This window comes from Ixodes scapularis, unplaced genomic scaffold (genome assembly GCF_016920785.2).
Source record: "Ixodes scapularis isolate PalLabHiFi unplaced genomic scaffold, ASM1692078v2 PGA_scaffold12__126_contigs__length_90152505, whole genome shotgun sequence".
NCBI classification, from domain to species: Eukaryota; Metazoa; Arthropoda; class Arachnida; order Ixodida; family Ixodidae; genus Ixodes; species Ixodes scapularis.
In genome coordinates this window covers 49,154,960-49,182,786 of record NW_024609838.1, presented here as the reverse complement: position 1 = coordinate 49,182,786, position 27,827 = coordinate 49,154,960, and the positions used below count along the sequence as shown (strand labels likewise).

The following is a 27,827-nucleotide window of genomic DNA, read 5'->3' as shown; positions in this document are numbered from 1 at the left end:
TTGGTCGTCTCGGTTCATTGTTGGTCTATACCAACATGCAATCGACAAAAGAGCTGGTTGAAGCTCTGTATTTTTTCACCTATTACGTCCAAGCTGATTACATTGTTTTGTGATTATATTTCTACTAACGTTACTATAGCCTCGCACACTAACCCCCGAGTGTGCGATGCAAAATTAAAATGAGATACCCAGAAACCCGCTGCAGGTGCCCTGATGTCGCTGACGCAAAGTTTAAGGAATATATTTGGAAAAGTATTTCGAGGAGACCAAATACAGTTGGTTGTATTTGTATCTTGTATTTAAATGCTTTTTGAAAATGTAATTAGATTTGTAATTAAATACATTTTCGACGAACTATTTTGTATTTGTATTTCGATACATATTTGCATGTATTTTTCCCATCCCTGATTGGCACCAACGTTGGGCCATCGTTCAACCAATGTTCCAGCCATCATTGGCACCGACGTTGGGCCATCGTTCAACCATCATTGGCACCCATGTTGGGCCATCGTTCAACCATCATTCCAGCCATCATTGGCACAAGTGTTGGGCCATCGTTCAACCGGTATCCCAGCCATTACTGGGCCAGTGATGGTTATCCATTTTGCAGCCAATATTGGCAACTGCACTAATTCAATGGCTATGCCATCATTGGCATACAACCCAGGCGAAAATCAGCCCACTTCCAGCTGGATTATGGAACTGGTCCCAGCTGGAAATGAGGCAATCCAGCTGGACTGCCTAATTTCCAGCTGGGACTAGTTCCATAATCCAGCTGGAAGTGGACTGATTTGCGCCTGGGAAGCTCATTAATTGGCTATGCCATTATTGACAGCCAAGCTAATTCATTGGCTGTCCCAATATAGGTGCCACATGCTTACTAGGGAATGGCAATGCATTTAAATCCTGGTGGGGTTCTAAGAACCCCTGTCCTGTTTAATAGCTGGTGGGCTATTAATATTAATAGCCCACTGCATCGAAAACACTCTGGGCACCAATGACAAGATCCGCCTATGCTTTCTGCATGCACTATTTTATCTGGCGTGCAAATGACTAATTCAGGATCAATTAATACTTCTTTCTGAAATTTTCTTTAAAAGAGGGGGTTTATGCCCAGTCTTGGGGGGGATCTTATGCTCAGTCTTGGGGAAGGTCTTGGGTAGGGTCCTGGGGTGAGTTTTGGGCCTCGGGAGCCATTGTGGCTTCAAAGCGTCGCTTTCGGCCGCCTCCCCGGTCACAAGATCCGGGCAGCCACTTGACCACCATTTTTTTTCGCAGCACTCTCTTCAATTTCTAGCTTTTCACTGATGGCACCTGCAAAAAGGTCCAAAGGTCCAAGATCAACGCTTTTAAACCCACATTGGTCTTAGTAAAGCACATTGCCTGCCAGTATTGTATAGTTCTGAAAGAATATGACCACCTGAATTAGAGGCATATACTGTTGAGCTTATCGAGCAACCCAAAGCTAGTGTTTGAACTGAGAAAACAGTAAATTCACGAATCTACATCATCCAAATGGTGTCCAATAGAATTGAATTCGACTGCTCATTGCAACTATGCAGGTAAGCTTATGTAGCCAGCATAAGACTGAAAACACTGCAGGACCATTTACTCCGTTCACCCTTAAGCTGACAGGGAACGAGCTAGCTCCTCGCTTTGCAGAATGTCTTACTAGTGCAAGCGCCCATGGCACAAAAGCCCGTTTCAAAGCTGCAGTCTCGTGCCCGTAGCCTTCGCTTCCATGTCAGCTTAAGCGTGATCGGAGTATAGAGAGTGTTATTTCCAAATTGCCGCTTTGATGCCCATTTTACAGCAAATTTAAGGCACAACATTCAAAAAAGGAACTCCAGCAGTCTATCTCGTACCCGAGAGTAGGTGTAAGCATAGAAGTATTTGTAAGGTGGCAGACACTAGTGTAACCTGTGTATTAGCAAGCGCACCCCTCGCATTGTCAGGAACTAGGTTTCAAAATCCCAGGCGACTATGGAGTATCGGCCATTGAATAGGAATGTATTGAGCCCCCATTCCTCGTCTTCTTTCTTGGGGCCCTCGTCACGCGATGTCCATAGCATCCTAGAACACGAGCCACCCTAACGAGAACAGGATACCGCCCTTATAGCGCTATGGCCTCTGGAATCGCATCGGCAAGGAGCCCTGCACACCAGAAAACTCGCGGGTTATAGTCGTGTACAGCTGCCCCGAATTTAAAAACCTTGATGAACCACTTGTGGCTGTGCCCACCTCCCACCCTACTGACACGGATTTAGTACCTGTAGCAATAATTTATTGTTACTTTAAAGGCAGTGAACACACGATTTCTGAGCAGATTTCGAGATGGCTTCGTATATATTTCAGAAAGGTTTGGGAATAAATATCAACAAGATTGGATAGTAGACTTCGAGAACAGTTTCCGATACCATTAGGTGACAACGAGAGCTATTAGCATTTCATGCTTAAAATCGTGCAGTGAAATCTAGCAAATAAGACAGTTCGGTTAGTTCTCGTACACATAAGAACTATTTGGCTCAATCAGCAGCCAAAACCGGGGAGGGGGGGGGGGGGGGGTGTGTGGAGGAGGCTGATGTTTGGTACATTGCATTAAAATTGGATATTGCACAAAAAAATATGTATAGGCATCTATTTAGGAGTTGGAATACATTCAAAGCTTCAGAGTAACAGCAAATATAATTTACGCTCGGAATTTCAGTATTACCTAGAGCCAGAGTGCAGAGGCCCATCGAAATGAAAGGCCTCTTTCCCTTCTTGCCATAAAGGCTGAACTGCACTTGTACTGGGAGGGTCATGATCGCCTTCATGATGTTTGCCACAACTTCCGTCGGCTTTTCACTACCCATGTTGATGAGCCGCTTCTTCTGCCGAAAAAAAAAACAACACAAAAATGACCATAAAAAAACTTTGAAAAGGAATGGAGCATTGTCAATGGCAAATTAAAAATCTCTCCCTTTGAGTAAAACTATATGAAAGCTCAAGCTTTCAAAATCAAAGGCAATGGTGCCCTTCAACCAATTTAAGCTTATTAATAAGTGCTGTGCTAACCCAAGCATCAAGATTCATTCAGGAATTGTAAATACAATGCGGACCAAAGTTAAACACAAGGACACGTGGCTGGCCCTCCCTACAGCGTTGGCTGCTGGAGCGCACGGCGGCTGCTCGGCGCAGATGCAGTAAGTGCAAGAGACGGTACATGGTCGAGCGTCGTCTGCTACTGCTCTCACTGCGTCTTCTGCACAGATGGAGTGAGCAACAGAGGCGCTGAATGTGGAGTGTCATCTGCTACTGAAGCTTACTTCGGCTGCATTGGGCAACCCCTTTCACCAACAACTCTTATGGCTTGGTGCGCCAGCCATGCGTCTGTGCTTAGCACATAAAATATTTGAAAGCAAAAACCCAAACCAAATATTGTATTTATCCGAATATAAGTCAACCCTTTTTTTTGAAAATGTTGTCAAAAATTACAGGTTACAAATTACAAAAATAAATATAAATTACAAACAATAAATTACAAAAATTACATTATAATCGTGACCAAAGAATTTCGACCTACATTTGCGACCACCAAACTTTGCGACGAGAGCATGAAGCTATCGAATCACCGAGCCCGCGTTGCCGTAGAGCCGCACCGCTTCTTGTTTCAAAAAGCTTTTGGTGCACAAAAACAACCAAAACGACCCCAGCCACCGCCGCCGACCCCCCCCCCCCCCCCCCCCCCCTCCCTTTTGCCGCGGTGGCCGCCACTCTGGCCCACAGCCCTCGGGCATCGGGTTTCGCCATCCCCTGTAGCGTTCCCCTCACTGGGCAAGGGGGAAGGGGAGGGAGGGGAACGCGATGCACCTCGGCCTCCATTCCTCTTCCTCGCAAACGTGCAAAAAAAAAAAAAAAACAGGTTGCTTTAGTTTGTTGCTTGCGGCGACTCGCGTCTTTGAATTTGGTCTTTCATCGCTTCGCCCGTGTCCACCTTCTTTCTTGTCATTTTATAACGGTGTAAGTAAGGTATTGTTGCAAATTTGCGAGGATGTCTACCAGGCTGACGAAGCTTCGGACGACGATGGCATGTCTAGATGTTCTGACGATAATTAAGTTTTTGGCAACGCCCTGCGATGTAGCCGAGAGTGCCGTAAATAAAGGTTCGTTTTTTCCTTTGCCCTAACTTTCCCCACTCCCTAATAAATAAACAAAATGTCGATCTATATTTGAATTACTTTTTTCTTATTCTCGGTGGGTTCAATAAATAGGGGTCGACATAGTTTCGGGTAAATACGGTAGTGTTTCCCCAGCATTTGCCGTGATTTTACTTCTTCCTATTTACCTTGATTCCAATTGGTATACACGAGAAGAGCGCATGCAACATTCACTCATTGCATGCTTCTTGGTGCTTGGGAATTTAAAGGGGCCGTGCACCGATCTTATGATTAAAATAATTTGCATCTCATCATTTTTACGTTGTTTATCGTGTCCCGTAGGATAGAGAAAACACCTCCTTCATTAAAAATGTCGTGATTCCGCTGCATGATCGCAAAGCAAAAGTCGAGCTCTTTACCCCACCTGCAGCCCTAAGTGGCAGCCGATTGACCTACGACGAAAAGATTACGTGACCTCTCTCGGCTCTAAGTTGCAGCATAACGCCCGCTAATGTCAGCAGTGAGAGGGAGAGGAGACGTCCTCCAATATAGCACACGGGAGCCTACACGGCACTCCAAATGACGTCACTAGGAGGGGGACCAGGTGCGATCCTGAAGACTGGGAGTGAGTTGAGGGGTGCCCGAAATGCCAATATTTATCTTTTTTTTTTTTACGCAACAACTAGGACGCGCAGGCAAAATCGGTTTTCCGTTCTTTACTTCAGAAGCGTCAGGGGGCAACTTCCAGAAATCTGTGACCGAAGTCCGGGAATCGTTGCACCCCTCTTTAACAAGGCAGGCGAGGGTGAAACAAGCGCCTATGTTAGTTCAGCCATTCGGCCGCAGGAGGGCAGTACGGCTGCTGCCAAGATCCACGTGGATAACAAAACGAAACTAGAGAATGCGTCAAAATTAAAGGGTTTTTCCAAATATAAAAACTTGCAGGGACGCCTAAGGGCCTTAAGGGTAAGACGCGAAAGCGGTAATGGGTCCCTTCAGCGGTCCTCTTGTGCATTCAAACACTGACACTGTTCCTCTTTCACAATCCCAAATGCTGATGATGAGATACCTCGTCATGCCAACTTCTGGCCGCAACTGCCGATGACAAGATATACCGTCATAACACTTTGTCGAAAAGAAAGTACATTACGTAATTTTATTTACGCGGTAAAACAACAGTTTTCTAGTTTCTCAATGTCCCAAGTGTGTTCTAGAGCATTTCTACTTTGTTTTGGTTTGAATCCACCGTAAAGTATCGCAATTTCAGCAGATAGAGAGCAATGCAGTGTACTTTAAAAAAATCATTTTTAGCAGATAAAGAGCAATGCTGTGTACCTTAAAAAATAGTGACCGTGGTACTGTGTGCTACAGTGAGAATGAACAAGGAACTGCCAGTTTCTCTTGTTTTTCTCGAATAATTTAAAGGCTGCCACTAAAACTACTATACTAGTGTAATCAATAGCTGTCATTTCGAGCTTCAACTAAAGCAGTAAAATTTTGCGCTCAATATTACGTTTGAGCAAAATAGCAAAAGGCACAAATGTTGTGTTTGTGCTAACAGTGTCGCGCTCTGTACCTCATCTACATGTTGCCGCATGCATGGCAATTAAGCGATACACTGCTCCTCCACCGGATTCGGAGTCTAGAGGCGATGCATGGACTGTCAAATGAGGGGAAGAATATCTTCACTTGACTCTGAGATCCAGGGATGAAAACGTAACTATAAGAGCTTCTCCATTGCATGAGATTGAATTCGCGTTGGCATTGACAACGCACCTCCCGCTCCACCGAGATTGCCGTTTCAAGGCGAGCCCTAGAATACCTTCAGATTTGACTGTCTATAATTCTGTAATTGATAGTCTAACACCTCATATATTTAACGAAAAAATATTTTGTGTAAAAATTAGGTGCTCGTAGGTGAGGTAACCAAACCTTTTAAAGTATGGCTCATCAGTACAGTTTCGATCAGAAAAGAATGCCTTGAAACAATGTGCTCGAAAACATTCCACAGCTTTTGAGCACTTTTAGGAAAACTAATCTAAGGGAAAACTAAGGGTTAACCAAGTAGCAAGAATGTGCCTGAGTGGAAATCCAACCCAAGGGTCCTGGGTTTGGTTCCCACCTTACCCCACTTTTCTTTTTTAATCACTTTTAATTCCACAACTCTATGTGCGCGTCAAGACCCTCGCGTGCGCAAGGAATCATTTGACTTTCTCTACAAAATGAAACTATAGCCTTAAATTAACAAATATAAAATTAATTTCTCAATAATAATGAAAAAACTTATTTTTTCAAAACTTTAATGTTTTTTTATTAAATATGACCTTAGGCACACATCAACATGGCATAAACCTTTTTTCAGCGCGATGCATAGTTTTCACAGGAGCGATTTGGCCCGCATTTGCGAAAACAACCTATATATGCGAAATGACAGGATAGGCATCTAGAGAAATAAAAGAAGGTAAATACCAAGGCTGTGGCAACACACTCATCCCGAATGGCCTTGTTTGCTGTTTCCAACTCGGCCACAGTCATGGCTGGCAGTCTCGGCAGGGACGTCTCAGCAATGACTGGTGGGGGTGGCGCGGCCTCTGCTCCAGAGGCCTCCAGCCGCGCCATCCTGCCGTCAAGCTGCGAAAGCAGCTGGTGCGTGTCTCGGTTCTGGAGGCGCACCTCCAGCAGCAGGCGCAGGATGCGCAGCTCAGCAGCTGAAATAAAAGCCATCACTTTCAACAGACGCGGCCACTTCGTTGTTCTAACTTTTGCTGTACTAAACACTGATGAACAGTTTGGGAAGATATGAAAAAGGCAAGCGAGTGCGTGGCTTCTAAAGCACCCAACGCAGTCCAAGTTAAAAGTGGAACTATATGATAAGGCACTGGCTTCGAAAGCAACCAGCGCTGCCTAACTTAAAAGTGGAACTATGAAGAGGCCAGGGTGTAAGATGGACAGGTGCGGAAACGAGAGCCAAATGAGCGACCGGATGGTGTCCCCCTCGGTTTTCTCTTTTTCTGTGGCGCCATCTATGTGGAGCACCGCGAACTCTCACTTCAGGTGGGCGACCGGTGGCGACCAGCTAAACTGACGGAGATGGTTTCTCGTCGATTTTGAATGGAGGACTGCCGTGCTCACGGTTTATTTTGCGCACTCTCCCATAGAGTTCCATGCAAATCCGATTCCGATTTTTGTTTCTTCTCGCCGCAGCGCCACCTGTCGCAAATCGGGGGTACCCGCAAGCAGACAAGTACACAATCCGGTCACGGCGCTGCGGTAGGTTTTTATGGGCTGTTTCCCCACCTGTCTATCTTACACCCTGGACGAGGCTATGATCCGTGCAAGCGTCATCTCAGCAGCTGTTCGATTTTGCTGTCACCCCCGCTGAGATGCCCTTTTTTGGTTATAGCTGTATCTGTAGGTTAGGTGATTGGGTGGTTTTATTTCTTAACACGTAAAACAGTGCTTTCTGGACCTTCCAAAAAGCAAGTGCAAAGCTTAAGTTAGCTGAAAAAGCAGAACAGCCAGATTTCAAATGAACGAGTGACAGAACAATAAAAAAAATTAATGTTGGAGGAAACACGAAGATCAGCCGGTCGTTTAACCCATCTGACACGACTTTATTAACGCATTTCAAAGCACAATCCTATTCGGCATGACTTAATGAGGTGTGCTCTCTCTCGCATGTTGTAGAATAATGCTGTATGCTTGATCTAAGATCATGGCAGATATCAGCGTTAACTCAAGAGTAGTTGGTCGGTCAAGCGGTGAGTCACATTTGGGGGTTTTATGTGCCAAACTTACGATGGGCATCCGGCACGCCCCAGCGGAGGACTGAGGATTAATTTCGACCACCTGGGCATCTTTTGACGTACAACCGAAAGCTCGGGTACACGGCGCCTTCTCCACAATAAGCCTCAGTCAGATTGCGGGCACCTCGGTCGCGATTCGAACCCGTCACCTGGCGATCCGTAGGCCGGCGCTCTCGCCTCGGAGCCTCCGAGGCGGTCAAGTGGTAAGTATAATGACAAAAATCTAACAGCCGCTGAGATGATGCTCATGCGCCTTATAGTCTTGTCGTAGTTCAGCTAGAGTCACTGTATTAAGAGTCGACACAACTGCTAAATTGTGCCGTTGTGAGGTCACGAGGTATGTGGGCGCCATGTCACGACAGGTTTTGGTGGGCATTTATGCGCCGGAAAAAGCGGTCTTTTTCCCATGTTTCAGGTTTGAAAATGATTTGGAGGCGCTTGAATATTCTACAGAATTATTAAATGGCACCTTTCAGGGCCCATCATTTTTGCTTAGTTATGAGAAGTATTTTTTTTTTTGCGAAAATCACCCAATTTCTCCATTTTCTATTGTCTGGCAACAATGGCAGTGGCCATCCGTCACAAAACTTCTCGGTTTAGAAGCAGCGAGGTGATGACAGCAGTGGACCTTTGTCTGTACTCCTTGCTCTTCCTTTAGGCAGCGTGATTTTTTGTGGCAGTTACGACATTATGCTCGAAATGTCTGAGAGATTGAAAGGGTGTGAATGCGATAGCGTGGCGCAGGCACAGGATATATCATTTGGTGCAACATGGCGCATTTGGCGCAGGAGCGGAAGCACTGCAGTAGTCGTTTACGCCTCTTACTCAAATAACACATGCAAAGAAAAATTTTTTTTTAAAGAGCCTGGTTGGGAAAAGGAAATTATAGAACAAATTTACAACGAAAAAGAAAAAGTTTTAGAGCTATATTTACGGTAAACAAAAAGAGGTACAAGAGGAGACATCTTTTGACTCGCAACAACAAATACTTAATGAGAGGCTGGTGGCGAAAGGACCCGAGGAGGAACAGGGAAGAAGTAGAAGGAGGAGGTGGGCGGTGGTGTGTTATCACAACCGCTCACCACGAAGTACAAGGGAGGAAAGGAGCACAGAGGAGAAGGGAAATGTGGTCAAACAGGAAGGACAGAGGTTGGGGGAAATAGGTGGCGAGGACAAGAGAGCGTGGTCACGTGGCGGAGGCCGTGCGGGATGTCAAGGACATCAACTGCGGCCGCAGATACTCGACATCTCCCTCCGAAAGGGAAAGCAAGGGAGCGGGAATATTGCGCGGAGTATGTCGGGTCACGAAGGCATCGACTAGCTCTCGCCCGTGGCGGTCGCCGCTGGAACCGCAAAACCTGGGCCGAAAAAAACTGGGGTTGGCAAGATGGGCATGCCTTACAATGCGTCGCTATAAGGTCTGGCTCATTCTTGGAACAATCCCTCTCGTGTTTACGCAACCTGTCGTTCAGGCAACGGCCCGTTTGACCGTTTGGCACGGAATATGCGCATCTCGTGAACACGAGAGGGAACGTTCCAAGAATGAGCCTGACCTTATAGCGACGCATTGTAAGGCATGCCCATCTTGCCAACCCCAGTTTTCTTCGGCCCAGGCTCTGGGTTCCAGCGGCAACCGCCACGGGCAAAAGGTAATCGATGCCTTCATGACCCGACATACTCCGGGCAATATTCCCGCTCCCTCGCTTTCCCTTTCAGAGTGAGATGTCGAGTATCTGCGGACGCAGTTGATGTCCTTGACGACCCGCACGGCCACCGACACGTGACCATGCTCTCTTGCTTTCACCACCTATTTCCCCCAACCTCTGTCCTTCCTGTTTGACCACATTTCCCTTTTCCTCTCTGCTCCTTTCCTCCCTTTTACTTCGTGGCGAGTGGTTGTGATAACACACCACCGCCCACCTCCTCCTCCTCCTTCTTCCCTGTTCCTCCTCGGGTCCTTTCACCACCAGCCTCTCATTAAGTATTTGTTGTTGCGAGTCAAAAGATGTCTCCTCTTGTCAGTCTTTTTGTTTTATCTTTCTGATAATTTAATCATCGCCAACGCGCTCACCATAACTTTAGTTATAATTACGGCGCAATACCAATTTGTAGTTGGCGCCCGCGGGAGCCGCGGAAAAGTGGCCGCTATTCGTCATGTGACTAGCCGTTATTTGTTACGTGGTGCTTACGCTCTTTCGAAAGCTTTATATGCTTTCTAAAAGTTACTTATTCATCTTTGTTTGAAATATAACAAAAAAATGAAAATTAAATAAGTAACTTTTAGAGCCCAAAGGAAACTCCTGAAAAAACGCAAGCAGACGTGATAGACCTGTGCGTCGGTCAGATGACGGCGGCGGCGCTCTGGAGCAGATAAACTTGCGCGGCGGCGGCGGCGTGGAGAAACACGTTGAACCGGTGGCACACCAGGCTCGGCGTGCGGTGCTGCGCTACAGCGCACAGTTCAACCACGTGACCCACGGCGGCTCCCGTGGGCACCAACTACAAATTCGTTTTGCGCCGTAAATATAGCTCTAAAATTAATCTTTCTTCGTTGTAAATTCGTTTTATAACATTCTTTTTTCATCTAGGTTGTTTAAGCTCCGACCCATTTGTTGTGCCCACACCTCGGTGTTTAACGCCTGTGGACATGTCCACAGGCCTTGTGGGCATGTTCACGTCTTATTGTAACAATACTAATGATTAACAAAGTGTTAGAGCTTGATCTCTCCTGAAAGCAGTCGTGAGAGAATGCAACCTTGACCCACTTCCGCTTTTGTGTGGAGCTGGGCCAAGGTTCTCCCCACAGTGAGCGGCAGGGGCTTTGCTGCCCACCACTCCGACTGACAACCTATTGCTCTGACTGACTGCCCACCGCTCGATTATACCACACGATGACGATGAGAGTTTGCCTGCCCACATGGCTGTAGACCATCATACGCAGCAGGCCTGAACACCGCCACTTTATCGCATGTTATCGCATCGCCCACTGCCGCCACTCTTTCAAACAAGGAGAGCGGAGCCCAAGCATCACCGGCAGTGCGGCGAGGGCAAGGGGGGGGGGGGGGGGGTGCTCGGCCAAGGAGAAACACAAAATAAACAGACGCGACGAACGCGCAGCAGTTCTCTCCGCAAACGGTGAGTGGCAGAGATCAGAAAGCCGAGAAAAATTTTCTTTGAATGCTTGCTTCCACCGTGGCTTCCTTTATCTTCGCCTCTTCGCTTGCTCCCTACCTTTCCTTCGCCACTTTTTTTTTACGGCAATTTGGCCTTTGTTTTATCATTGTGGCGTGGCGCCACTCAGAGGGTCGGAAAGTTGAGCACCTGCGGAAAGTGCGTTCTGTCACCAAGCCAGGTCTTTCTGCATTGCAAACTACGTCCAAGTCCTGATCGACTCTGAATTTCGACACCAAGAATAAACACTGAAAAACACTTCATCTGGGAGAAAATAAAGACACTGAAATAACATCCCAAACATAGTAAAAACATGGTACCATAATTATTACTCCTTTTAGTATCAATCAATCCCTCAAGCTTTAATAATTTTAGAATGAAACTCGGCAATCTTCTACTTGGTATACGTTAACCTATGGTGTATTTCAAAGAGTTGTTTGTGATGCCAAATACCGATACTGCATGATTCAAAATATCCAGCCCTGAATATTGAATATAAGGAGACTCACGACTGGCACCCTCATGCTCCCCCTGGACGCCCCGAGGCTGCTCCACAGGCAGAACTTGAGCCTGACTCTCGCTCGATGAGGAGCTTGATGACGGTGGAGCTACGTGGCGTTAAGATGCAATGTTAGTAACAAGGAAACAGCTTGGACAACACCATTTCTTGTTAGAAGGCCAATGATTGCAGTCATTCACTGCACTGCACTAGTTGCAATCCTTTTAGTGAAATCTGAAGTGGTGGAGGAGTGCTTAAAGTCATATAGTAACTCAAAGAACAAAGCTATTTTACTTGAAGCACACTGAACTCACTGCGGTTAAGCTCTAACCGTGGTCCCCAGTATGTGCCAGGCCCAGGTCACACTAAGAACAAATTATGGTATACAAATGCTAAAACATGGTCCGAAAATTACTTCATCTATTTGGATAAAGTATCCTTAAATGAAATTCAAACTACTTTTTACAGTCGATCACGTTTATAATAATTCCTTTTACTCGCCTACCTTTTGATTCGAGATATGCTATTATGCTTGCAACTCTGCATGCATTATTGCAATATCTTAAACAATTTCTGTAACTGCACTGCTTCAGCTTTTTTTTTTACTGTGCTGCTGCCTTTCTTTCTTGTAAGTGGTCAAGGAAATGTCAAGCTGCATGCTGCAACCTTTTTGCTTGACTGCCCCGTCAAGCAGTCATGGAAATAGAGTCATTACTATTATTATTATTATTTAGGGTTCATCCAGACGAGAAATTGTGTAACTGTTTGGCCTCTCTCATCAGTCTCCAGTTATCATATAAAGAACCCCTGAAAATAAAAAAAATAAAAAAAATTTCTTTTTAAACAGTTTGGTTGAGACATGTGGCAAAGAAATAATTTTACGCGAAAGAAAAGTATTTTTAGAGCAATATTGATGATGCGAGACGCGATTCAGTCGGTAGTCACCTCCTTTCCACGAGCCTTCTCTCTCAGCATTTCGGGTGCATGGATGGGGGCTGCATTGGCTTTGCCTTCATGTTGAGGTGGAAAGAGTAAATTACCAACTTGTTGAGCAAATGACCATTCTGTGACGTCATGGACTTTGCGTGCAGTTTCCAACAAATCTCTCGCAGTCAATATTGGTCTAAAAAAATTTCTTTTCACGTAAAATTTATTTCTAGACAAGCGTGTCCCAACCACTGTTTAAAAAAAAACTTTCTTTTTTTTCTTTTCAGGGGTTCTTTAAAGGGACACTCTTGGCGCCTGATAGGCCAAGAGAGCCCGTAGCATGTGCTGCGGTTCATTCCAAGTTGAAGCAGAGATGCCGCGAAGTACATGAACCGTTGCGACGATGCGTGATGTTGAAAAATGAGCATAGAAAAATTATCCCGCAGGTTTTTCCAGTTTCAGATGTGGCGATATGTGACATGAATGCTGTAAATGTCATAGAGGGATCAATTTGTTGACACTATTATTGCGTTCATTTGGCTCGCTCTCTACTCTATTGAACTGATCTTTTGATTTTCGAGACTTGCGATTTTCTAGAGAGTTTCGTGACAACGCCAGCCGTTCCTTGGCGCACTGAATCCTGCAAAGCCAATAAACTACACCCAAGACCACTCCGTTGTAGTTCTGTGGAATTCTGGGGCCAATGAATGGTGATGCGCCACAAAAGACTTAAATGTTGGTGGCCGCACGCCTGTCTACTCTGGTCGGCTCGGACAAGAGACAAAAGGCGCCAAGAAAATCCCTTCCCTGGCACTTCCGTGTAATTCCGGTGCCCGGAATATACATGTGAGACGCCATGCTGGCAGTTATCCAAATTCACTGGGCAGTCCAGGTCCAGGTCTAGTACGGCCAAGGCCCAATCTTGGCCCCATAGCTAGTCTAAGCAAGTGTGCTGCCTGGTGTGTACCATGTTGTAAACTCCTTCATAAAGAATCTACTCAAAATACGACTTTCCAATTTACACCTTTGCCCTCAAATAAGTATTTAGTAAAGATTGCAAATTCGATTTAATACATGAATAACTTATTCAATTACAGCGTCTTCCAAGCAGCCTTTTTATCAGGACGCCTCCCAGGCAGCACAAAAACATTGGTCCGACATCGGCCTAACATTGGCAAAGACAGGCCTCAATATTGGAAAATATTGGAAGCGCTACCCTATCCAACGTGGGCCCAGTCATTGGTGCCAATGTTGGACCACTGTTCAGCCATCGTTACAGCCAATGTCGGCCCCATCATTGGTGCCAATGTTGGGCCATTGCTAAACCATGGCTCCACCCAATGGTGGTCCCACATTGGCAAAGACCGACGTAATATTGGACAACACTGGAAGCGCGACCCGATCCAATGTTGGCCGTCATGCTGATTTTTGGCCGTCGTTGCACTCGCCCAGCTCTTTGTAAGTGCACTCGCCAAGTTGATTGCAAAAAGGAAGGTACACAGACACAAGGGATTGCTTTGAAATCTCCTAAAATATTATTACGCACAGCTTACTTTGTAGACAAGAGCAAACTCAGCAATTTGTAATATGTGAAGAGAAGATTGCAAACCAAACAACAACCGGGGTAATTCTTGGGGAGTGTCCAGTCTCCCGGCAGCTGGCAGAATTTTTTCCCCGAAATTTTTCCGGTAGTCGCCCCTCATCGGCGGCGGAATCAGTTTATCGAACGACATTTCATGGACAGATTGTTTCATCAACACGCGATGTTTCTTAAAAACACTCAAAATAGCTTTTTCGTTTCTTCTTTTGCAATGAACCGCTGCAGACTTAGCACAAAACGGCGTGAAAGGGTGGGCTCGTTCGGTGAGCACGCGCCTCAGAAATACACGCGCGTTGAAATGGCCCTACAACGTAATTCGCGTAACGAATGTCGAAGAGACATTGCGCTTCAGGAATGCACGTGCGACGAAATGCCCCTACAGCGTACAATTCGCGTAACGAATGACGACGAAACGTGTATTCACGAAAGGTGGCCACAAAACGTATTTGTGCGAAACGCAGTGAGAATGAGAAAGTCAGTATATTACTTGTAGTTGTGACATTATCTCAGACAGATAATGGCAGGCGACTGTCGGTAAGATTACGGGAAACGTATTCTCCCTGCTGCCAGGAGATAGGCACTGCCTAATTCTAGAAGTTATCCGGAAGAGTACCCGTACAAGAACGGACAATGATCACCAAGTAGGTTGCAGCGCACTTACGTTTAAAATACCGGACTTGAAAGATGTAATCAAATGTACATGTCGACACGGGCACTACAAAACAACCACTCAAACATAAAAACTAGAAGGAAGTGATCCGTGAAGATTCAACACGATGTAGCACACGCTGACATTTGCCGAACCGAACACTACACGATTTACAAGATAGTCTTGGGCTTCTTTGAAGAAATCAATACGGGTAGAACTTTTCGAACGAGATATCATTTACGACAGAAGCGAAATCCACAGCAGGCCAGCACCCCGCAGGCCGCATCACACGCGAAACTAGGTCCGGTCTTCGCAGGCATTGCGGGTTTGTCAACGGCTAATACGTCATCCGTCAAACCACGTGATCACGCTTCGGCCGTTACCCGCGCACAGAGAGCGGATTCAAGCTATAAAAAGTGTACGGTTCATTGGTCCGGCGTGCACGCACCGCCTACCACGTCTTTAGCTTAGGGAGAGAGAAAAAGAGAGAAGGAGTAGAACGGAAGCAGGCCAGAACGGGGATGGGGCGCCGTTACAAAGGCTAATCTTCAGGAGAATCTCAACAAAAAACACGAGAGGATTTGTCACTTCTACCCAAGGTTGATAGTGCAGTGGATGTTATGCGTGACCTTGGGCTTTAGGCAGCTTCCGTGCTCTGCCTTATCACCAGCTTCAAGACCGTAGTCACGTGACTGTAACCGGAGACACGATTGGCCTTAAACACGTATAGCGTCCACCCTGCTGTCAATACGATTGAACAGGACAGCTCTTTGAAGGTCAGCTTTCGAACTTCTAAAGAAGCTGTCCTGGCCAAAAGTGGTTCTAAACGGGGCAAGTTTGAAGAGAGTATGTTTTACGTCGTATAACCCACATTATTTGAAATGAACAACTAAGCGCGACTATTTTTTGCGCACAATGTACACCAATTAATATACATAGTGTATATAATATCAATAAATTCAAATTATTTGTGCACTGTTAGATTCACGTTTTTAAACTTCACATTTTTTTACGAAAGAGTTACACATAAAGGACACCCCGGACAGCAGTTTCAACTCGCGAGAGCAGCACTTTCAACACACGAATAATCGCCGATGCTCGCAGACAGAAGGTTGCGATGCTGCGAAAACGGTTTCTGAAAGATGCTGCGTAGGGTACTCCGGGCGCAACGGCTTCGCGACCGTTCGAAGGGCAAAGGATTCGCGACAACAAAGTAGCGTCTTGCAACTTCAGTGAGCTAACGGGGCTCGAGAGTCCCATGCTCACATTTCCGCAGAGCGAGCGCGGCCGACCAGATCGAGGCGCAGTATGCTCTCGCGTCGCGATTGCTACGTCGTTGCTCTGCCTACACTGATGACACGTGCACTGGCAGTCGAAGCAGCCCTTTTGAGATTTCATTCGAGTCCAATATACTACTTTAATGCGCGATGGACTCTCGTAAAACTGACAGTAGAAGTCATTTCTTTTACGGCGTAAGCAGCGGCTTTATCTTTGTTGACACCTGCGTCAAAAATTTCGAAATATGCACAGAAACATTAAATATAAAAAGTAGAGCACGCAGAAAGAAATACAAACATTTCAAGGGCACGTACAAGGAGAAGACGTTAACGCTAAGTATACATACAAAATCCAGTGGAAAAGACAAAAGTAGTTAAATCTAAAAAAACGGAATTAAGCTGTCAACGCCAAGGTAAGGCAAAGCACACCGGCAGAAAAAAGAAAAGAAAACAACTGCATTAGTCCTATAGGCAGCCAAGGAAGTATTTGTGATCGCGGTTATAAAGCACCGGTGACGTACGCTCCATGAAGTTGGCTGAAAAAATTCTCGCCCGAGCGAGCACATGAATGACTATTTTCCACTTTCTTACCTTTGCAATGCAAAAAAAGAGGGTAGCGGGTCTATAGCCTAGGCGTCACAACTATCGATAAGCCATGGCTATGGCAGAACAATATTGACCAGCCTATACCAAGACATCACCAATATTAAAAATCTTTTGGCTTTGACAGCTAATATTAACCAGCTTAAGCCAGCGTATATTCAATATCGGAAAGCCATTGGCTCTGACAGTCCAATATTTAACAGGTTATGCCGGCGTATATATAATATTGGAAAGCTATTGGCTTTGACAGTCCAATATTGGACAGATTATGCCGGCGTATAGAAAATATAAGAAAGCCAGTGGCTCCGACAGTCCAATATTCGACAACTTATGCCGGTGTATATACAATATTGGAAAGCTGTTGGCTGTGACAGTCCAATGTTGACCAGCCTGTGCCAACTATCACCAATATTGGAAAACCATTGGCGTTGATAGTCCTATATTGTCCAATGTGATTCCAATATTGGGAAACACATGGCTCATTTGGGCCATTGTTGGGCCGTTCTTTGCCCCATCAAATCCAATGTTGGCCCAATACTGTGTGCTGCCTGGGCTTCTTACAACAGTGATTTTCATTGCCTAGAGTACATCGTTCGTTTTTAAAGCTCGGTTCCAGAAAACGAGGCACCCTTATATCTTGCGCCAACATATTTTCAATGTTGGTAACCCACTGGCTAAGACAGGCCAACGTTCGTCAGCTCTAGCCTATCGATTACCAATGATGGTGAGCCATTGGCTAAGACAGGCCACTGTTGGCCAGAAGCCAATCAATTACCAACGTTGGTAGGCCAGTGGCTAAGACAGGCAAATGGTGGCCAGCTTAAACCAATCGACTGCCAACGTTGGTAACTCATCCCAAGCACCACATTACGACCGGCTCAAGCTTGAGCCAGACTGGGTAGCCGGGGAAGTTTCACTGGGCCTAGATTGTTTTGCCCCATGGCGCTAGGCAGCCCCACCCTGGTGTGCCAGTCTGGCGACCAGCGGCAGTTTCCCGAGTAGCCATGGACTAGCTCACCACTGGAATTATGGCCTGGGCCAGGCGGGAAGCTCAGCGGTACCCCAAGCTTGGCTCTTTATTCTGTATACAGCATGGGCCAGGCTAGTGGCCGGGTGGTCAGCCAAGCTTGGCTAGACAAAAGAAATTCACCATGCAGTTAAACCAGTTTAACTGGTGATATTGACAACACACGTCGTAAATTAATCAAATTCAATTTATTTCCACAAAAAATACATACTCCAGGCCGCAAAAATAAACACAAAACATATGTACAATGCAAAAAAAATTGTCATGATATTATTTATGTGTCCCAGGCGTTGGCGAAATTCTCCACATCTTCTGGAGTGTCGGGGTTCCGGTAGTGGCTAACATAGTACCCCAAGGCATCTGAAATGAGAATAAACATCAGTAAATGGAACCATGGCAGATTTATTTGTACCCGTCTGTTTTAAAACGGTAACTAATGCCACGAATAAAAAATATGCACTATCATAAACAGTATGAGAAGGGAATATGAAAGCGTGTGCCAATCGTACATCTGGTGACAGTGTCGCGGCAATTAAGTATAAACCGCATGTAAGCAATTTGACAAGCGACGACGTTCCGCTTCACTGTCGTTCGGTCACTCGCGCGACGCGGCAAACCGCATGAAAACGACGGGAGAAAGCGACCAAGGCGATGAGCAACGATTTTTAAAAATCCAAAAACCGAGCGACCCGACAAGCGACCGTTGGAACTCTCCGCCGCTCGTCGCTGACTCTCGTCGCTCGCTTAGTCACTTACATGCGGTTCAGCCTTTACGCAAAGCAACTCCCAGAAACGAAAAGATCCTGCTGTTGTTACCCCCTTTCTGCCTCCCCGGTCTGCCGTCCGGAAGGCAGGACAGCAGGATCCTCTACCACAGTGGTTAACCACTGTGGTACAGGATCTCTGAAGCTGAATGTATACACTGGCGGTTGTATTACTAGCATAGCTGTTCCAAATTGGGTTGCAAAAAGGTTCAGCTTCACATGCATCTTTTTATGAAAATGAATCCAAATGGTCGAGCCTGCTTACCTGGCTCGCTGGCGCGGAGACAGACAGCCATTGCCCGAGCGAATTCCGACCACGCCGTTCTAGGATGCAGCTATTTCCCCCACGAGCGAGTGGAGCTCAGGCGATGGACGTCATCAGTCACAGGAACCATCGGCAGAGGCAGCACTCAAGGCACCGGCAAACTACTTGTACAAACACAGCAACTTGCAACCTCCCAAAGCAGAACAGCAGCGCGAACAAAGACCCAAGTTCGCGCCAATAACGCCAGATCCGGCTTTTTCTATTTTTTTTTTTATTGGTTTTCGGAATATTGCTGCCGCCGTCTCAAAACTGGCGCTTCGAGCGGACGCGAGAGGCGCGCTGACTGGCCCGCGCGCTCCCTGTCCTGGCACGTAAGCAGCTCTTCTCTTTGAAGGCATGCGCGCTGCGCGCGGGGATCTCCGGTCCTGGAGCACTGGCGCATTCCAGGCGCCTGATTTATCTCTAGTTGCGGAGATATTTTTTGGCGCTTTTGCAACATCTCGTGGGAGGCTCCCCGCCTCGGGCACTTGCGCTGGAAGTGGCTGCTCCGTGCAAGCCAGGGTTGATAAAGGCCGCGGTAAAAAGCGGGAAAGTTATGAAGTTCGAGTTCGACCAGTTTAGACAGCTTGATTTCCAATTTGTCCGGTACATTTCCATTGCAACCAGTTCATTTCGGGGTGGGCCTGTTCATATTCAAACTGTTTTCAAATAGTTTTTTTTTTCTTTTGCAATGTGGAAAACGTGTTCTTTTTTATGTCTCTAGCTAAAACACTTCTTGCACTGAAATGTCGCTTTCTAGTGCGAGGGCTCGTGCCACAAAGCGCCAAAAATATGTTAAGAGAACGCTCATACGAATTAAAAAAAAGTGAAAAAAGTTAAACGAACTACAGTATAGAGTAACAGTGGCTTTCAGTGGGCATTCTGGGTCCAATAAAATACGAACTTGAGCCACGGAACGTTGCATAGTGGCAATTCACTGCCATCCCTTGGTTCACCTTGTCTTTGATCTGGCAACATGCCCGAATACTGGCTGTTGCATGTATTGAGTGGACCAGGGAATTCCTGCGAACCACCATGGAACCTCAAAGCTTGGCAGAGGCCTTGCTACCATGGCCATCTCTGACCGAGGAAATCAATGGACTGCCAGGCTACATCAAATACTGGCAGCGGCCTGTTTACCCTGGCCATCAATGACCAAGGAAATTGATTGGTCAACCAGGGAAGACGTTCCCTGGTAGTTCCGTGGCTTTCTGGGGCAAGGAAAGACTGTGAAATGCCAGGCTGGAATACAGACGTAAATGGCTGGGCAGTCGTGGCCAAGCTATAATAACTAAGCACCAATCCTGGCCCCAGCTAAACCAAGCAAGTGTGCTGCCTGGGTTTCTTTATTACAGTTTATATTTATGCGGGCGTTGTCACTACCATGGTCATTACTGCAGAAGTCATTATCTGTACGCACTATTTCAAGACATTTCAGGGCAAGCAGACATATAATGCTTCAGCTTCTTCTGTTATATGTTGCGTGTTAATTAACCTTTGTTTGCAGATTGAAATGCGCATCAACTTATGTCACCTCCTACCTCAAACCTAGGGTGTTCGAGATCTTAATTCAAATCGATTTTTATTCGTGAAGACATGTAATTGCTTAATCAATCGCTGGATATTTGGTTGAAGGTTCTATTTTTTGCTAAAAATATTAGTGCTTTTTATTTATTTTTAATCTTGTCCGGTTTGGTCTCAATTATAGGCCGTGTTTTACGGCTCGGCAAACCGGGTTGCTTTGAGATTTTCAAGATCACATGCGGCTGACAAAGCACTTGTGTCGTAGATACTGGGGAAGCGCGTGGAACTTTCGGGGTTGAACCCTGCGCCCCCCCCCCCCCTACCCCCCCCCCTTGGGGACGTTTCCTGGCTGCGTCGCTAAACGGGCATAAGAGAAGAAGCACTATGCTTTTTGCCTCATAAACATACACACAAATCGAAGTAAGCGTGCATTTTGTATTTCGTGTATAACTTGTGAGCATAACTATCAGTTTTGGGATGACGCGTGTTAGTTATAGTCGGTGACAGGTGGTAAACGCTCCTCCCATCTCTTTTCACTTTTGCAGAGGGAAGGATCTGGAGGAGGCGATCTCCTCCCCAGCGTTTGCTTTTAACCTGTCACCGACTACGGCGTTTTTCTTTGTGGACGTTCGAAATTGCTACAGCTCGCAATGCATACAGCGTTCTAATTCAGGTGCTAACTTGCTGTGCGTGTGAAAACAGAAGAATCGTTACCCCCCGGGAGCCACATCTACAGACTGTTCTCAGCTTGCGCGATCAGCACATTAAAAAACTAAGCCAAATAATTATAACGCTGGTAAGTCACTGGCTAAGACAGACCAATGTTGCCCAGCCTAAGTCAATCGATTACCAATGTTGGTAACCCATTGGCTAAGACAGGCCAATGTTGGCCAGGCTAAGGCAATCGATCACCAATGCTGGCAACTCATTGGCTAACACATGCCAATGTTGGCCAGCCTAAGCCAATTGATTACCAATGTTTGTAACCAATGGGCTAAGACAGACTAATGTTGGCCAGCCTAAACCAATCGATTGCCAACGTTGGTCAGTCATTGGCTGAGATTGGCCAATGTTGGTCAGCCTAGGCCAATCGATTGCCAACGTTGGTAAGCCATTGGTTGAGATAGGGCAATGTTGTCCAGCCTAAGCCAATCGATTGCCATTGTTGGGAAGTCGTTGGTAAAGCCAGGCCAATGTTGGCTAGTATATGCCAGTGTTCCACCAACGATGGTAGTACGATGACCACATTGGCCCAACACTGAACCACTGATCGCCAATTAAATACCAATGTTGGCCCGACGTCGCGTGCTGCCTGGGTACATAAAGTAACAGAGAATTTTAGGAACCGTTTTCGTACATCCCATACGGTAAGATGGGCAATCCGATACGAACTGCGTATGTGCTACCGCAGAAGACTCGAACATGCGCAGTACGTATACCGGATGGCCCATCGTACCCTATTGGATGTGCCAAAACGGTTCCTTAAAACTCTCTGATCGCAGGCGAGGACGGAACAATTACGAAAAAAGAAGCCGCAATACGCTATTCCGGAAGTATTTCAAGTAGGGCGAGTAGATATTAGGTGTTCAATTGGCGTGGTGTACGAAATCCCACTAACGTGGGTAGACACCATGTCCGCCAAACTGAATGGTGCCTGAACGATCACCTTGTCGAACATGATCCTTCACTAAAATCTGCGGCGGGCGGTCATCTTACCGTTCATTGCAATTCCTGCTCGTGTACTCTTATTCTTAAAGGCACAACAAGAGTTGGACATTATCGAGACAAGACGATTCGTGAAGTCTTGGCAGCCCATTGCATCAAGAGCTTGGGGGACTGCTGCGTTAGCCACTCATCAGGGACACTGCTTTAAATCGAAACCTTGTTTTTAGATACGACTATGGTGCAAAGACATTGTAGTTAAATGGTGTTGTGCTGCGTGTGACACGCACTGCGTGCCCTGCGGGTCTTTCAGAACGTCCTCTGCCACCTTTTGTGTATAAATTCAGTTGCGAGCCAGCGCTTGTGTGTTGTGCACATACCTTTTCTCTCCCCTTGTCTTTTTGTGCGCTGTTCTCTTCACCACGCTATAGTGGATACGACTTGAAGAAGCCAACGGCGTGTTTAATAACCAAAGATGATGTCGTCGTTCATAGGCTCTCCGGTGATTTTATGCACATCTTACTCTGTAGCGTCTCGACGTTATTGATAAACACGCGCACCCCTAAAAAGAACAACCGACGAAATGAGGCACAGAAGCTAGGAATCGAATATCTCGAATAAACGAACATGCAGTTTCACCTTCCGATGCAATGATAGCCATGCGACGTCGGTCCATCTCTGTTCATTACGTGATAGTTTTTTTTTTTTTTTTTGTATTGTAGTCCGGACTCCGAACCAAAGAAATACGACAAAGATATATAGGGTGATTTCAGATTACATCGATCAAAGGGCGGCTGGTCAACATTTTTAAATCAACTGATGTTTTTATATTTTGTTGTCTAGTGTCTGTTACAAACGAATTCAAACTTAGTTTTTTCAAAAGAGAAATGGGGACAGGAAAAATTGTAAGGCACGAAGAGGTGCACGATTGCATTACCGCGGACTGATGGAGGAAGGGGTAAGGTCTGAATAAAGCGTTCAGATTAGGAGAATTCTAATACTTTTTAGAAGCAAACTATAGGTACAGTTTTCTTGTAATATATAATCAATATATTTATTCCTATTATATTTCCTTTTTTTTCAAATTTCCAAACATGCCTGCTCGAACGACAAATGGCGAAATTCGGAGGCGTGTGTATCATGAAATAATGTAATCATTACCATATACTTTTCAGATAGTATTCTACTTATATATGGCCATTATAAAATAATACATATAAGGTGTCTGTGCGATACAATAGTGGGGATATATTTAGTGGAACAACGGGAAAAATCAAACAACAAAAAACTCCGATGCGAATAAAAACAAAACAACCGTTTCGATATTTTTTTTTACATTTGGGTGCCCTGTCTTACTTTATTTTGGCATTCATTTCTATTAAAAACTTGTTGCATTATTTTATTAAGAAAGAAGACACAACTCGCCAAAGTAGGGTCTTTTTGCAAAGCCTACGCTCAGCAGCGCCCTATACGATAAGTGACTCTGAATTCCAGTTTCATGAAACTAACACATATCTTCTATATATTTTTATTGAGATGAGGCCATTCCCAGGTAACAATTTATGTTGTGGAGACAGTCGGCGCAACAAAGTTTCGCAACAGAAAACAGTTTTACTGCAATCGCGCAACAATGTTGTAGCAACAGTCATAACACTGCAGAAGTGTCCGCTGCTAAAGCACTGCGGCAACTGTGTCGGTCAACCGTTGATTATTTCATGCTCGCAACAGTTACCGAAGCATTGCTTTTACCCAGCAAAATGTGTGCTGTCCTGATGTTGCTAAACTGTTCCCGTGGAAGATTCAAAAACAGTTTGCGTTTACACTGCCAGAATGCAGTCGCCAAACATTGCTTTCCAAAAGTGTTCCAACCGTACGACACAACAGTTTCGCGCTAGGTTGGGATAGATGTGTCGAGGAATTGTTGCGGAAACAATGGACACCATTGTTGGTTGAGTGTTGCTCAAGCCTATTCGGCAGGCGTTGCGTGCCACAACGGGACTGCCGTTGTACATCAGTTTTTGCCAACTGTTGCCGCATCCATCTTCTCAACATTTGCACTGCATGACCAGGCAGCGCTCCTCGCGACAGTGCTTCCCCATGATCGCGGCAACAATGTCTTGCTTTTGTTGCTAGAGTCTGTCATGCCACAGCTGCGTGGTATAGTTTTGCGGGTGTTCCTCACTTGTCTCGCAACAATTCGAAAACAGTTGGGCAGCCTTTTGGTAACTATTGCGGGCACCTTATCATAGAGTAATATAGTAAACGTAAAGAGAGGACACTGAAGCCGATTCGCGGCCCAGATAGTGCGTTTCATACCCTCCGCTACGTGGCGCTTTTCTGTAATTTGGTTAATATAAATTAAAGCTCTGTCTCCGAAAAGTATTTATTTTTTAAATTGTTATGCTTTACAGTTATTTAAAGTACTTAAAACGACTAAATAGTGTTAATCAAATACGTCACAAAAACCACGTGATGAATGGCGCCTGCCATGGCCTGCCTGCCTCGCCTGCCTGCACGCCGTTGCCTCTGCTCGTCCCTGCGTCGTTCGTCTGTGCCGTGCGTGCCGTCCATCTGTGCTTTCTGCTGCATCATGTTCGGTCGACTTTGCATCAATCAAGGTGACGCATGACCGCCCGCGTGCTCGCATGCTCGGCGTGAATTCGTGGAGCCGATCGGTTCGAGCTTCTCGCGCTGTTGTTTCTGCCGGGCTGTCTGGCTGCACTTGAACGTGTGTGCATGTTGATTTTCGATAAGATTGTTTTAAAAAAAGAATATAACTTACGACCCTGCACACGACATTGTCCATGGGCTCACAGATGACGGTGTTGAACGACCCTCTAACATTGCAGATAGAGCCTTGGTCGTTGTGCTGTCTGAAATTTCCAGGAGGTGCGTTTAGCCCCTTGCATACACTGTTGCGCGTACTTCAACAACGTCTTCTGTTTAACGCAGTCTCCTCATTTCTCTCATTCGGGAGCTTAAAGGGGCGGTGCAACGATATTCAATTGGAATGTTTTTCACTTTACACGAGCTTACTGGCACTAGTGAAACTCAAGGATACTCGCACGTAACGCCACTGACCAAGAAACTCCTTTGTTGCGCTGTAATTTCGAGGACAAAACCGAGTGTTTTCATTCAATCTCTCCTTCGAAAAACCTGATGACGTAGCTGGGCGGTAGCAGTACCGCCCTGTGACGATATTTGTATACGGTTCATAGATTGGACCCGAGCATGGCGTGGACACTCGATTTGGGCTCGTGATAATCAACAGCTCGAGAAACATTCGGGAGTGTCCTGTGTCCAATCGCTGCAATGACGACAACAGCCGAACCATAACATTGTCTGGAACTCAGCGCGTGTCCTGTGTCATGCCAACTCCAGCGCATGGCTATGATCAACATTGGCGGCATATAATCGGCTCCAGATCACGGGGCCGCTTGTTCTGGCTGCGAGTTGAGGGGGTGAACTCTGCTCGTTTTTCTTTATCTTTTTTCTGCTACTTCGATTGCGTGTGGTGAAAACGAACGGGTATTTCACAGATCATTAACGTCAGGGATTGGTCCTAGGCGGTATTCGAGTAAAATACAAATATCAGTGTATCGCCCCTTAAAGACTGTTGGCTTCACAGTAAAGGCTGTGGCCTGTGGTTAGGGAGCTTCAAACGTAAGCTTGGTGTGTGTGATGATAAGCCATTTTTTTTAAATTGACAACGAACAGGTTTACTTTGTCTTTGATGTTCCGCACCTTCCCAAAACACCCAAGAGCAATCTCCAAGCCAACAAACTTTGCATTGGAAATGAGGTCATTGAGTGGTCTCCTATTGTGAACTTTATTGTTCTATCCATGAGATGAGCTTGCAATTGGCTCCAAAACTTACTGAGAGACACATTTTTTCAAGAACCTTTTTGTAACATGGAAAAAAATTGTGCCCCACAGGTACTGAGTGCCTCACTCTTTCTTGTAATCATATCCGTTGTTTATGCCAAGGATCTTCCTGAAACAGTCATGGCTACAGCCTATTTCTGTGATAGGATGTGCATACTTTTTGGTTGTCTAAATAGCTAAAAAATTCAAGACGACAGGGCAGAAGTTGCGTCATGCCATTCTGAAGGAAGAATCTGAAATACTTGATTTTCTCCACTAGTAACTCGGATGGATTTCAGCATGGCAGTTCCAAAGTAGGAGGCAGCCATAAGCCATCTTTGGGTGGCAAGTTGCTATAAAAAGTGTCCTCATGCTCTGGGATGAGCTTTCAAGCAGCCATGACTTTAAGTTCTTACTTACACGACGCCTGCAGCAAGACACACTTGAGAACGTTTTTGGAGCTATATACGACAAATGCTGGGCTGCTACAGAAACCCAAATGTGCATCAGTTCACCTCAGGACTAAAACACCTCCGGATAAAGAAACTGTTCAAACTGTCGGACAATGAAAACGTAGAGGATGACAAGGCTGACCTCCTAAAGGAGTTGCAAATAGCTTCGCACCATGAAAGTTTAATTTCAGACATTGTGGAATCTCTTCCAATTGATAACTTCCCGCCACTAGAGGATACTTCTGAGCTGGCATCAGACATCAGGTCTAACATAATTGATGACTCGTTCACTTTTTTATTACGTTTGGGGCTATTTGATCAAGCTTTTGATTGAACAGACAACTTACAGCTGTGGCTGTTCACAGCTGCTGGGATGAGTCCAATAACTTGACCAGGCCTCACCAGTGCTGTCTTGTTCCTAAAGCATACCACGTGCCTGGAAAATTCTTCGGGAACTTAGTAGTACCGTCACAAGCTGCCTTTCATTTCATTCAGCAACTAGAAAATCACTTTCTTCCCATAAAAGAGAGTGTGACACATGTTCGAGGAGTCTGTGCCGCCTTGTATAGCACACTTTGAGGTCTGGGTGGTTTTAGCCTTTGCCCAGAAGAGTACCACAAAGGGTTTTTAAGATTGTTTTGCAGAATACGCTTGTGTTGACATGTTTGATTGCTTAACTGGAATTCGGACGAAGTTCGGTTGCACTCTTCAGTTGCTAGTGAGAACGAGTGTATTAACAGAGGCGGTTGCCAAACCAAAAACAAAAAGTGCTTATTAAGTGGGCAGTGCAGTTGCTCTCCAAATATTTGTTTCCCCTTTTTCCGGCGAATGTGTATCACGGCTCGCTAACAAAAATATTTCTCCACTTTCTACAAAATTTCTATAGAAAATAGTGTATAGAGGCTAAAAATATTTGAAAGAAAATGTATCCACTTTTGTATCCACTATCCATAGTTCTTCAGCCACTCTTTTTTTTAAGCCATATTTCTTTTCTGAACAATTTCGGGGAATGTTTAGAACGTTGAATCTTGTCAGATTTTGAATAGAGTTTTCATTGTTTGGTAATGGCTCGCCCGCAGTGAGTTTGAGGCTATGCAAATTGGCGTTTTTTACTATGTGCCGGAAATCGCGAATTTGTACTATCCGGTCTGTGCTTCGCACTGTTATTATACTCTTATGACTGGTAATGATAGCGATGTCTTATTTATTTTTGCACTTACTTCCCGTACCCGAGTCGGCGTGAAAGTGAATGTATCATACAGCATGTTGTCCGTGGAAAGGTTTTGTTAACTTGGTTCCGCTAAGAATCTGTTACGAAGTGTACGACATGCCGAAGTCCTTCATATTCATTTATTTTAGTGAGTATCGATCTCTTTCGTATAAAACATACAGAGCTTCTGAAGTAAATCATGTATACATGAATATGGTCCAATAAAATGTGTTCGAACCACTTACTGTTGTTGACCCCAAAATGCTCCACTAGCCAGGAGTCAATGCGGCGATTGTGTAACCTCAATGCTTTACAATAGAAAAAGAACAAGAAATATATATACTTCTGT

General features: G+C 45.5%; 1 pseudogene; it reads right to left on the bottom strand.

The window, feature by feature from the left end:
• Positions 1–1,135: 1,135 nt before the first annotated feature.
• On the bottom strand, positions 1,136–6,863 carry LOC115314748 (annotated as a pseudogene).
• Between the last annotated feature and the right edge of the window lie 20,964 nt (positions 6,864–27,827).